We start from the raw sequence: 12,139 nt of genomic DNA, 5'->3' as shown, positions 1-12,139 counted from the left end.
GGAAGCAGAATGGAAAGATTTGAAAACGTCCCAGCCTGGCCTATAAAATATAAAAAATCATGTTTAGAATTGTGGGTCTGGGGATGGAACCCAGGGGCATTTGACCTCCAAGCTACATCCCCTGCCCAATTTTTTTTATTTATTTTTATTTTGAAACAGGGTCTCACTAAGTTGCAGAGGGCCTCACTAAGTAGCTGAGGCTGTCCGCGAACCGCGATCCTCCGGTCTCAGCCTCCCGAATGCTGGGATTACAAGCGTGCGCCACCATGCCTGGCTTAGAAGAGAATATTTAACAAAGTAGGCAAATGACCATGTTCTACGGAGAGTAATATGGACAGAGCAAAGCCAGGTTCTATTCATGAAGACAGTGTTACAAAGCATTTCAGATAACTTCCAGGCAAACTAAGATCTTGAAGGGAAGGTTTCTAGTGATACATTCATGGAACTGTGGCACTTGTGCCTGGCGCTACCACACCTCGCCAGAGCAGCCATGAGTCAAATATGCCTCAGCCTGCTGCTTCAGAAGGTTTCTGCAGTAAACCTTGGCAGCATCTATATTGTGCTAATTCTGCAGGTATAAGGCAAAACCTGTGGGGCTATGGTAGACCCCAACTAGATTTCAAAGTGTGCCTGGGCCCAAAGACCCAGACAGAGATTGTCACAGGAGAGCAAACACCAAAGAAAGCCCCACAAGGGGATGCTCAGTGGAGGTGGCAAGGCCACCATGGAGAATTGCTACTAGGACACTTAGTGGAAACATGGGGGCAGGAGAGTTCAGGAGCCCACAGAACCATATGGCCACAGTTTGTAACTCCAGCTTGAGAAAGCTTCAGGAATAGATCCCAACCTGGAAGAGCAGCTGGATGATCCTTCAATGTCATGGGGATGGTGGGGGGAGAATTGTGAAATCTTAGAGACCCAAATACCACTCCAGGGTGACCAAGATGTGAGACATGAAGTCCAAGGCTATTCTGGAACTTTAAGATTTAATATTATTTTCCCTACTGGGTTTCAGATTTACTTGAGACCAGTTAAGAATTTCTTCCTATTTCCTACTTTCAGAGTGGAAATGTTATGAAGGCCTATGCCCTATCTCACTAGTGTATGTTTTTTAAGAATGTAACTTGTTAATTTCACAGGTGCACAGCTGAAGGGAATTTGCCTTAGGGTGAACTGTGTCTTGAATCTCACACATAATCTGAGTTAACTGAGACTCTGGTTTTTAGACTTTGGAGCTGTAACAAGTTAAGACTCTGGGCTATTGGGATGGAATTAATGCATTTTGTATGTAGGAAGAACATAAACTTGGCAGGCCAGAAGTGAAATGCTAGAGTTTGAATGTGACCTCCCAAAAGCTTATGTGGGAAATGTAATCCCCAGGGCTATGAAGTAGGGAGGTAGGCCTCATGGGAGGTGCTTAGGTCATGAGACTTGATGCTAATTACACAGGGCAGGAAACTGCTAGTTCCATTGTTCCTCTCAGGCACCCTTTCAATTTCTACCCTGGGCTGATGCAGCAGGGAGTCTCTTGCAGATCCTGGGTCCTCAGCTCTGGACTTTCTGGCCTCCAGAACAGTAAGGAATAAATCTAATCTCTACTCTTTACAAATTCCCAAATCTCATGTATTCTGTTCTAACAACAACAAAAAAAAATGGACCAAGCCAATAATAAATAGCATTTTCTAAATTTTACCACAAAATATTTTTTTTCAAAGCAAAATCAGCCAGGAATAGTAACCCATGAAATAAGATGACCAAGATTTTAGGACATTTATCTATTTATTAAGTATAAGTTTGATTTTTATGCCAGGAAATAACTAAGGTGGAAGATGACTTCAGAAGTCCACATAAATGTAATTCTAATTGTGCAATTGGAAATAATGTAGCCACAGAGGAAGAATGGGCCTAGATATTATAAAGAAACCAATGCGGTTGGTGAGCTCAGATTGCGAACAGACATAAAATCCAAACATTACTGGCCCTTCCCATGGCTGGTCTGGCCATAGTGATATTTGCAATACACAAAAACCACCAAGAAAGCATTGAATAGTAATTCAGATCTTTATGGAAGTCGGTTGAACAGACAGACATTTGTAGCAAAATGAGGTAGGCCTTTCCTGTACTTACCACCCTCAGAGAAGTTGCTCCCTAACACCTACAGTCTTTCTGGATTACCCCCCCACACACACACACACACACACAACTTTTCCCCAAAAACCTTCAAGCTTTTAATGCAAGCATGCATTTCTAAAATCGCTTCTTTTTCTAGGCCTTTTCTTTTGAAAAGTAATCTGGTCTTTTTCTGTTCTAAGGACCCCAATCAGAATGACAAAAGCCCAGCCATAAAGATGTGAGAACAATACAGCATCCTTCCTTAGAGCTGGCAGGGAGTGAGGGCTGATGTAAGTTTCTGAATTTGTATGTTAATACCTTTGTGCTCTCTAAGTGTTCAAAAGATCAGATGAAAGAAACAGAGAGGGAAGAATTCATATTAGAGGATAGGACAGGTTGATAGCTTTGTGAAGTCTGGCAATAAATAAATGGAGGATTTTTTTAAGTCTTTCAACTTTTTATCAGAGCAAGAAAAAGATAAAGAAGAGAATATTCTCTGTCTGATGTCAATAAATAGCTTGACTGATGACAAAGAGAAAGCAAACCTCTCCTTACACTGAAAAACAGACAAAAACACTAGTAAAATGGAATTGGAGCTCTAGTTGGAGAAAAGTAAACTTCTGACTCTGAATTTTCTCGAAAGATCACCAAAGAACCTGCAAACTAGATCAGTAAACCCAATATTGGCAGTGGTCTTCAAGGGACTATCAAAATTGTGCCAGTATGGGGAATGACCTAGGAAGATTTGGGAAAGCTCTGATTATTAATATATTTCAAAAGAAAATAATTGGTATATTTCAAAATAGTTGTGTCAAAATGGAGGCAGACATGGATAAAGAAAGGACTTGGTTTTGGCCTAACAACAGGCAGCTATTCCAGTGTAAATCAACCTAGCTCAAAGTACTTAACAAGTCAATAGAGGAGAGCTAGGGCTTCCTCTTTCTAAAGACAGATCTACATGATCTAGGGGGGATGGGGCAGGGTTTAACCTTGCCCTTTATGAAAGGAGACACCTTACCACACCTTGCTAGGGGAGGTACCTTACAGGGACGTTCATGTCAGAGTCACGCAAACAAGATGGAGGTCATGGGTGTCAAAAGGCCAAGTCCACGTGTAAGTCCTTTGGTGTACTCATTCGAGTCATCCCCTCATGCCATCTGGGCATGGGGCTGTATTTCTATTTTCTGTATATCTATCTTTCTAATAAACTTCTTTAAATCTTTAGCAGCTGTCCAAGCAATGAATACTTATTCTTAGCTTAGGACAAGAATCTACGGTTTTTCTGTTTGTCTGTGTGTGTGGTGGTGGGGGGGGGAATTACTTCTCCCCCCACACACACCACGTACCTCCCCCCCGCCCCCGCAACAAAAATAGCAAAGGAAGAAGGGGAACTGTATATACTAGCCAATTTTGAAAAGTAGGATAAAGGAATTTCTGGCAAGTTAGAGTCAAGTAAGTGTTACATTGATTTCAGCCAAGATTCCAGAGTCTTTATACAAAGGAATAGGTGTGGAAAATGCACAAAACCAATGATCACTAGGAGCCAACAAAGACTCACAAAACAAATTTGACCCACCTCATTTCTTTCTATATTAGTCAGGGCCCTGGCAGGGAACAGATGGCATATACCAGAGTATAAAAGGGAAAGGTTTAGAAAAGGGACTCTCCATAAAAGCATGGGATAGAGTCAAAGGAAACCTAGAGGGAGTGAAGCAGCTATGGGGAATTGGTATCACCCACGAGATAATTTGCAGGTCCTCTTTTTCCAAAATAATTAGGAACTTCAAGACCGGAGTTGCACAGCACCAAACCAAGCATGAAACTTTATATGGTCACACAGGTTGTAAGTCCATGGCCCAGGACCCTTAGATTTGAACAGGTGGCAAGTGGGTGGGTGGGGGGTGATAGGAGTCAACTGGAGGGACAGTTCAGCGTTTGGTAGAAGAACTGAGTGCTTATACTAAACTATTAGTTGTCAATGGCTGTGAAAGAAGAAATCTGCAAAAATGCATAATATGACTTATTCTCCTCCTTCCCTCATACAATGTACTGCTAGCAAAGGAAAAAGGATCCAGCTAATGCCATGCATGGAAGGAAGCTTCCTATGAGACAAAGTAGGGTAAAGAGCGGACTGGGAGAAACTAGGAGAATATTCCCGCATACTTTTGCAAGGTTATACCGTTTGATCTATGAAATTTAGTAAGCCTAATCTCTAAGTACTTTAGAAAGATGTTTGATATAATTTCTCAGGAGTTCCTTTAGGATAAGAAGGAAAATATATCCTAGAAGCAAATATAATTATGTAGATCAATAACAAGCAATACTTGGGAGGATGAGATAGGAGGATCATAAGTTCAAAGCCAGCCTCTCCAATTACTGAGGCTCTCAGAAAATAAGTGAGAACTTGTTTCTAAATAAAACATAAAAATAGAGATGGAGGTGTGCCTTGGAAGTAGGATGCCCCTGGGTTCAATCTGTAGCAACACATAAGCATATCTGCACAAGCACGCACTCTAAGCAATAATGTCTTAAGTCTACTGAAAACTAGATAAATGCAAACCTGAAAGAGAGGTAGTGTCTTTATCTAGGTCAGTATTTTTACTAGTGACTTGCAAACCCAGAAGGGATGCTTATCAAACATGGCTTGCAGGTTGCTGAGAAGGACACTGAGTAACCAGTAGGAAAGAATTAGAATCCAAAAAGAGGCTGTAGCAATTAACAGAAAAACAAGATTCCCCAGCAACACAAGAGAATAAATTTAACAGTAATAAGTCTTTAGATTTTTCTCTCAAATTTAAAAAGCCAGAGGCAAGACAGGTATGACAATATTTATCATGTATTAAAATGACTCATACAAGTTTAGTGGAAAGTAAAGTCAATGTGAGTCATGAGAGCAGTAGATGCTCCAAAAAAAAAGAGATTAGGTTTTAGGCAGCATTAATTTAACAAAGGAGGTGATAATCCCAACCTGGGATTGTGTTGATCAAACCACACCTGGAAAACAAAACTGGGTTTATTTTGAATGTCATATGTGACTTGTAATACACTCTGAGAAGAGTAACTAGAAATAAAAAAAAAAAAAAGGGACTTAAGAATTAGGAACAAGCACAAAAGCTGATCTGGCTTCAATAGCTCATGTAAATGACAACTTGAACATGATAGTGTTAAGAATATTGTACAATCAGCAAGGGACACACATAAAGTCAGATACATGGGAGTGGATGAGGTAACTCTTGCTTCCCTATCCTTACCCCCCACAATGTGCAGATTCAAAATCTACCAGGCTAGAAGACTGTAGAATCAAAATTTTACTATCCTTTGGAAATTAAGAGGCATTATCCCATAGAGATCCACTTTATTTTTATGTAAAGGAATTCTTTGGGGCCACAGTCACATACTTTTGAATTCTATTTCTTATTCTGACTATTTGAATAGAGAGTCATACACTAACATGAATAAAAATCATGCCTTAGTAGTAACAATTGAAGAAATGTGGGGCTAACAGAAAAAAGAGACCACTTAGAAGACTAATGATATCTGAATATATTAAATACTGTCATATGTTAATATAATTTTCATGATCCTCTTATATTTTGAAGAATTAAATAGAGTCCTTAAAATACCCCAAAAGAGACGTATAATGGTTTGATTTTCTGAGGACAAAAATGGACTGCCATGGAAAATAGAATTTCCCATAACTAAACAGGAATGAACCAAAGAACATAGACTGTATGACTCTATTAGCATGAATGTTTAGGCAATTCAAGCCTTACATGAGTATTTAGAGTATTTTTAAAGCTTGTTTCCAATAATGAGTTCCCATGCTTTATTCTATCTTTTATTCCACAGGCATACTGAGAACTAGCTATATACCCAACATCTTAAGAACTGGGGATACATCAATAAACAGAAACAGGCCACCATTTTCTCATGAAGCTTAAATCTGACAGAATGGGTAGATATTATATAAATAATTAATAAAAATGCAACACAGTAATAAAGGTTGTCTAAAGTATAAAATGGTATGGTTCTTTAGTAATGGAGGGAGAAGAAGACAACATAGGATGGTTTAGAAAAGATCTCTCTGTTCAATAAAATCATCTATTATACAGTAAACTTTAGACTGTTATTTCTTTGAGTATAAAGGTCACATTTATTTCCATCTTCTACTGATCTCAAGAAAGTTTTATTTCCCTTTCATTGTAACATCCTCTTCATTTGTAAGCAAATTAAAATCTTTTTAATTGGCTATTTGTATTTCATGACATTGGAGGAATCAAGATATTCTGATGCTAACATCTAATCAAATCTACTAATGTACAAAGGAAAGTAAGGAAATAGAGTAGTGTTATCTATCAAGCTTTAAAGCTAAAAGAAAAGCAATTGGACTATAGATCCAGGAAAATAAAAATAGCTCATGAACTTAAAATTATTTTTTTCATGTGTGTGTGTGTATGTGTGTGTGTGTGTGTGTGTGTGCGTGTGCACACATGCATGTGCGTGCAGCTGAAGTGCATGGTGACATTTGAAGGATCATATAAAATGATGATGAGGGTAAAAATGATTTTCTGTTAATATGCAAACAAGTTATTGTTTTAACTTTCTAATCATATGCTTACAAAGTCATGCATTGTAATAAGGTAAAAATTACCTTAGAAATAACTTACTTTTCCTGCTATTCAGGCTATCAACACCATCATGTGCAAGATTATATATTTATTTCCAAAATAAAAAATTGAATGTTTGGCATTTAGTTCAAGATAAGGAACAAGAACAATTCTTTACTTTCCTCTTGTTTTTTGAAAAATATTAGAAGAAAAAAGGCTGAGAAGATTTGATCACTGGAGAAAACAAAGTAGGTAAAGCATGGCCCCAAACACCCTAAGTAGGGAGGACTTGGTGACGGATCCTCAAGAGATTTTCCATGCTCAGAGTCCATACCTACACAGAGCAAGAGGAGGTTGTACAAAAATTTCAGAATAATTGAAGAGCCACACCAGAAAATGCAAGGCGTCTTCCTCATATTACCCCTTCTTTCTTGAATATGGAACAAACGCAGATGAAAGCTGAGATTTTTTTAGATCTCAAGAAAGAAACCCAGGAGCCCTGTACATACCTGCCCAGTCACGTGCCTGAAGTCGCTGGCTCCTCTCAGTGCTTCAGGACCTGGATGAAACACTTTACCACTGGGCGTAATGGTCTGGATTTAGAATGTCCCCTCACCCTCACGGAAACAAGGTAGCAATGTGGGAAGCAGCTTGGCTGCTAAGGAAGGGTCCCTGGGAGTGTAGCCTTGGAGATTATATGGCTCTTCCTTCCCCAGCTAGTGCTCTTGCTTCTGGCTTCCATGATGCACAAGTGGAATTTTGCAAAAGCGCTCTCTCTGTCTCTGTCTCTCTGTCTCTGTCTCTGTCTCTCTCTCTCTCTGCTGCCACCATGCACAGAGCTTGGGTCCCTGGCCACACGTGGATTGTTAGTTAGATATAAAATGGCCACTGAACCGACATCTGAGCTTGCTGTGAGGCAAGGCCACTACTGAGGCCTCCGTGGCCGGGATTGGAACCTGCAGAGGGGTTAGACCGATGCTGGGGCCAGCGAGGCTGGCATTGGAGCCTGCCATGATGCAAGGCTTGTGCTAGGGCCTCCGAGGTCGGGTCCGGAACTTGCTGAGGGGTTAGGCCGGTGCTGGGGTCAGCGAGGCCGGCATCGGAGCCTGCCGTGAGGCAAGGCCAGTGTTGGGGCCCCCGAGGACGGGACTGGAGCCTGCTGAGGGGCTAGGCCGGTGCTGGGGCCAGCGAGGCTGGCATCAGAGCCTGCCATGAGGCAAGGCCGGTACTTGGGCCTCCGAGGCCAGGACAAGAGCCTGCCGAGGGGTTAGGCCGGTGCTGGGGCCTCCGAGGCCAGGATAAGAGCCTGCTGAGGGATTAGGCCGGTGCTGGGGCCAGCGAGGCCGTCATTGGAGCCTGCCTTGAGGCATGACCAGTGATGGGGCCTCCGAGGCCGGGATCGGAGCCTGCCGAGGGGTTAGGCCGCTGCTGGGGCCAGTGAGGCCGGCATCGGAGCCTGCCTTGAGGCAAGGCCGGTACTGGGGCCTCCGAGGCCAGGACAAGAGCTTGCCGAGGGGTTAGGCCGGTGCTGGGGCCAGCGAGGCCGGCATCGGAGCCTGCCGTGAGGCATGACCAGTGCTGGGGCCGCTGAGGCCGGGATCGGAGCCTGCCGAGGGGTTAGGCCGCTGCTGGGGCCAGCGAGGCCGGCATCGGAGCCTGCCCTGAGGCAAGGCCGGTACTGGGGCCTCTGAGGCCGGGATCGGAGCCTGCCAAGGGGTTAGGCCGCTGCTGGGGCCAGCGAGGCCGGCATCGGAGCCTGCCGTGAGGCAAGGCCGGTACTGGGGCCTCCGAGGCCAGGATAAGAGCCTGCCGAGGGGTTAGGCCGGTGCTGGGGCCAGCGAGGCCAGCATCGGAGCCTGCCGTGAGGCATGACCAGTGCTGGGGCCGCTGAGGCCGGGATCGGAGCCTGCCGAGGGGTTAGGCCGGTGCTGGGGCCAGCGAGGCCGGCATCGGAGCCTGCCGTGAGGCAAGGCCGGTACTGGGGCCTCTGAGGCCGGGATCGGAGCCTGCCAAGGGGTTAGGCCGCTGCTGGGGCCAGTGAGGCCGGCATCGGAGCCTGCCGTGAGGCAAGGCCGGTACTGGGGCCTCCGAGGCCAGGATAAGAGCCTGCTGAGGGGTTAGGCCGGTGCTGGGGCCAGCGAGGCCGGCATCGGAGCCTGCCTTGAGGCAAGGCCGGTACTGGGGCCTCGAGGCCAGGATAAGAGCCTGCCGAGGGATTAGGCCGGTGCTGGGGCCAGCGAGGCCGGCATCGGAGCCTGCCGTGAGGCAAGGCCGGTACTGGGGCCTCCGAGGCCAGGATAAGAGCTTGCCGAGGGGTTAGGCCGCTGCTGGGGCCAACGAGGCCGGCAGCGGAGCCTGCCGTGAGGCATGACCAGTGCTGGGGCCTCCGAGGCCGGGATCGGAGCATGCCGCGGGGTTAGGCCGGTGCTGGGGCCAGCGAGGCCGGCATCGGAGCCTGCCGTGAGGCAAGGCCGGTACTGGGGCCTCCGAGGCCAGGATAAGAGTCTGCCAAGGGGTTAGGCCGGTGCTGGGGCCAGCGAGGCCGGCATCGGAGCCTGCCTTGAGGCATGACCAGTGCTGGGGCCTCCGAGGCCGGGATCGGAGCCTGCCGAGGGGTTAGGCCGCTGCTGGGGCCAGCGAGGCTGGCATCGGAGCCTGCCGTGAGGCAAGGCCGGTACTGGGGCCTCTGAGGCCGGGATCGGAGCCTGCCGAGGGGTTAGGCCGCTGCTGGGGCCAGTGAGGCCGGCATCGGAGCCTGCCGTGAGGCAAGGCCGGTACTGGGGCCTCTAGGCCAGGATAAGAGCCTGCCGAGGGGTTAGGCCGGTGCTGGGGCCAGCGAGGCCGGCATCGGAGCCTGCTGTGAGACAAGGCCGGTACTGGGGCCTCCGAGGCCAGGATAAGAGCTTGCCGAGGGGTTAGGCCGGTGCTGGGGCCAGCGAGGCCGGCATCGGAGCCTGCCTTGAGGCATGACCAGTGCTGGGGCCTCTGAGGCCGGGATCGGAGCCTGCCGAGGGGTTAGGCCGCTGCTGCGTCCAGCGAGGCCAGCATCGGAGCCTGCCGTGAGGCAAGGCCAGTACTGGGGCCTCCGAGGCCAGGATAAGAGCCTGCTGAGGGGTCAGGCCAGTGCTGGGGCCAGTGAGGCCGGCATCGGAGCCTTCCTTGAGGCAAGGCCGGTACTGGGGCCTCGAGGCCAGGATAAGAGCCTGCCGAGGGATTAGGCCGGTGCTGGGGCCAGCGAGGCCGGCATCGGAGCCTGCCTTGAGGCAAGGCCGGTACTGGGGCCACTGAGTCCGGGATCGGAGCCTGCCGAGGAGTTAGGCCACTGCTGGGGCCAGCGAGGCCGGCATCGGAGCCTGCCGTGAGGCAAGGCCGGTACTGGGGCCTCCGAGGCCAGGATAAGAGTCTGCCAAGGGGTTAGGCCGGTGCTGGGGCCAGCGAGGCCGGCATCGGAGCCTGCCTTGAGGCATGACCAGTGCTGGGGCCTCCGAGGCCGGGATCGGAGCCTGCCGAGGGGTTAGGCCGCTGCTGGGGCCAGCGAGGCTGGCATCGGAGCCTGCCGTGAGGCAAGGCCGGTACTGGGGCCTCTGAGGCCGGGATCGGAGCCTGCCGAGGGGTTAGGCCGCTGCTGGGGCCAGTGAGGCCGGCATCGGAGCCTGCCGTGAGGCAAGGCCGGTACTGGGGCCTCTAGGCCAGGATAAGAGCCTGCCGAGGGGTTAGGCCGGTGCTGGGGCCAGCGAGGCCGGCATCGGAGCCTGCTGTGAGACAAGGCCGGTACTGGGGCCTCCGAGGCCAGGATAAGAGCTTGCCGAGGGGTTAGGCCGGTGCTGGGGCCAGCGAGGCCGGCATCGGAGCCTGCCTTGAGGCATGACCAGTGCTGGGGCCTCTGAGGCCGGGATCGGAGCCTGCCGAGGGGTTAGGCCGCTGCTGCGTCCAGCGAGGCCAGCATCGGAGCCTGCCGTGAGGCAAGGCCAGTACTGGGGCCTCCGAGGCCAGGATAAGAGCCTGCTGAGGGGTCAGGCCAGTGCTGGGGCCAGTGAGGCCGGCATCGGAGCCTTCCTTGAGGCAAGGCCGGTACTGGGGCCTCGAGGCCAGGATAAGAGCCTGCCGAGGGATTAGGCCGGTGCTGGGGCCAGCGAGGCCGGCATCGGAGCCTGCCATGAGGCAAGGCCGGTACTGGGGCCTCCGAGGCCAGGATAAGAGCTTGCCGAGGGGTTAGGCCGGTGCTGGGGCCAACGAGGCCGGCAGCGGAGCCTGCCGTGAGGCATGACCAGTGCTGGGGCCTCCGAGGCCGGGATCAGAGCATGCCGAGGGGTTAGGCCGGTGCTGGGGCCAGCGAGGCCGGCATCGGAGCCTGCCGTGAGGCAAGGCCGGTACTGGGGCCTCAGAGGCCAGGATAAGAGTCTGCCAAGGGGTTAGGCCGGTGCTGGGGCCAGCGAGGCCGGCATCGGAGCCTGCCTTGAGGCATGACCAGTGCTGGGGCCTCCGAGGCCGGGACTGGAATCCTGCCAAGGGGTTAGACTGGTGCAGGGGCCAATGGCCAGCATCGGAGCCTGGCGTGAGGCAAGTTCACTCCTGCGGCCTCCAAGGTCGGGACAAAAGCCAGCTTAGGGGTTTGACCGGTTCAGGGGCCAGCGAGACCAGAACTGGGTCCTCCCATGAGGCAAGGCCGCTGCGTGAGCCAGCGAGGTCTGGATCAGTCCACTGAGTAGCCAGGGCACTACTGGGACCATCAAGAGTGGGATTGGTACTTGCAACGCAGCATGCACAGAGAAATATCGCAGAAAATATAAATCAGACGCTTCCCTTAATCAGCAATAACTAGGAGGAAACGGGCAACAGGAAGAGGTTGAGCTATAGAAAGGGCCCTATAGTGAAGCAACTAATGTGACCAATCAGAGGGTATGTAATACTGGAGGACGGAGCCTCTTTAAAATGCAGGAGGTACATAAACAAATGTATCAAAGTAAATCACCAAAGAAGTGTGGGATGGAGGGAGGGGGAGGGAATGGGACGGGGGCTGCAGGAGGGCTAATTGGATGATGTGTGCTTGTATATCCTCTCAAGTCTTGTACTCCAATGTGATTGATATATGACTACAATGCACCAATTTAAAAAATAAATTAATTAAAAAATAAATAAATAAATAAATAAAATGGCCACTGAAGAGCTCATGAATTGGTGTTTGGAGTTGATGTAATTGAGTCATGAGAGTTGTAACAGCAGCAATGGATAAACCCGCCCTGTAATGAAGTTAGCTGGATGGTGACCTGGACTGGAAGGGTATAGTTGGGAAAGGTGGGTCCCGGGGCTGTGGCCTTGGGGATTATATATGGCTCCTCCTCTCTGTGATCGCCTTTTTGTTTCTCAGCCCCATGATGTGAGAGTGTTGGTCTCTCCTTCTAACCGCTTCCAACTGACAT

Source organism: Muscardinus avellanarius, assembly GCF_963383645.1.
Source record: "Muscardinus avellanarius genome assembly, chromosome: 2".
NCBI classification, from domain to species: domain Eukaryota; kingdom Metazoa; phylum Chordata; class Mammalia; order Rodentia; family Gliridae; genus Muscardinus; species Muscardinus avellanarius.
Note: the sequence above shows the minus strand (reverse complement) of the source record.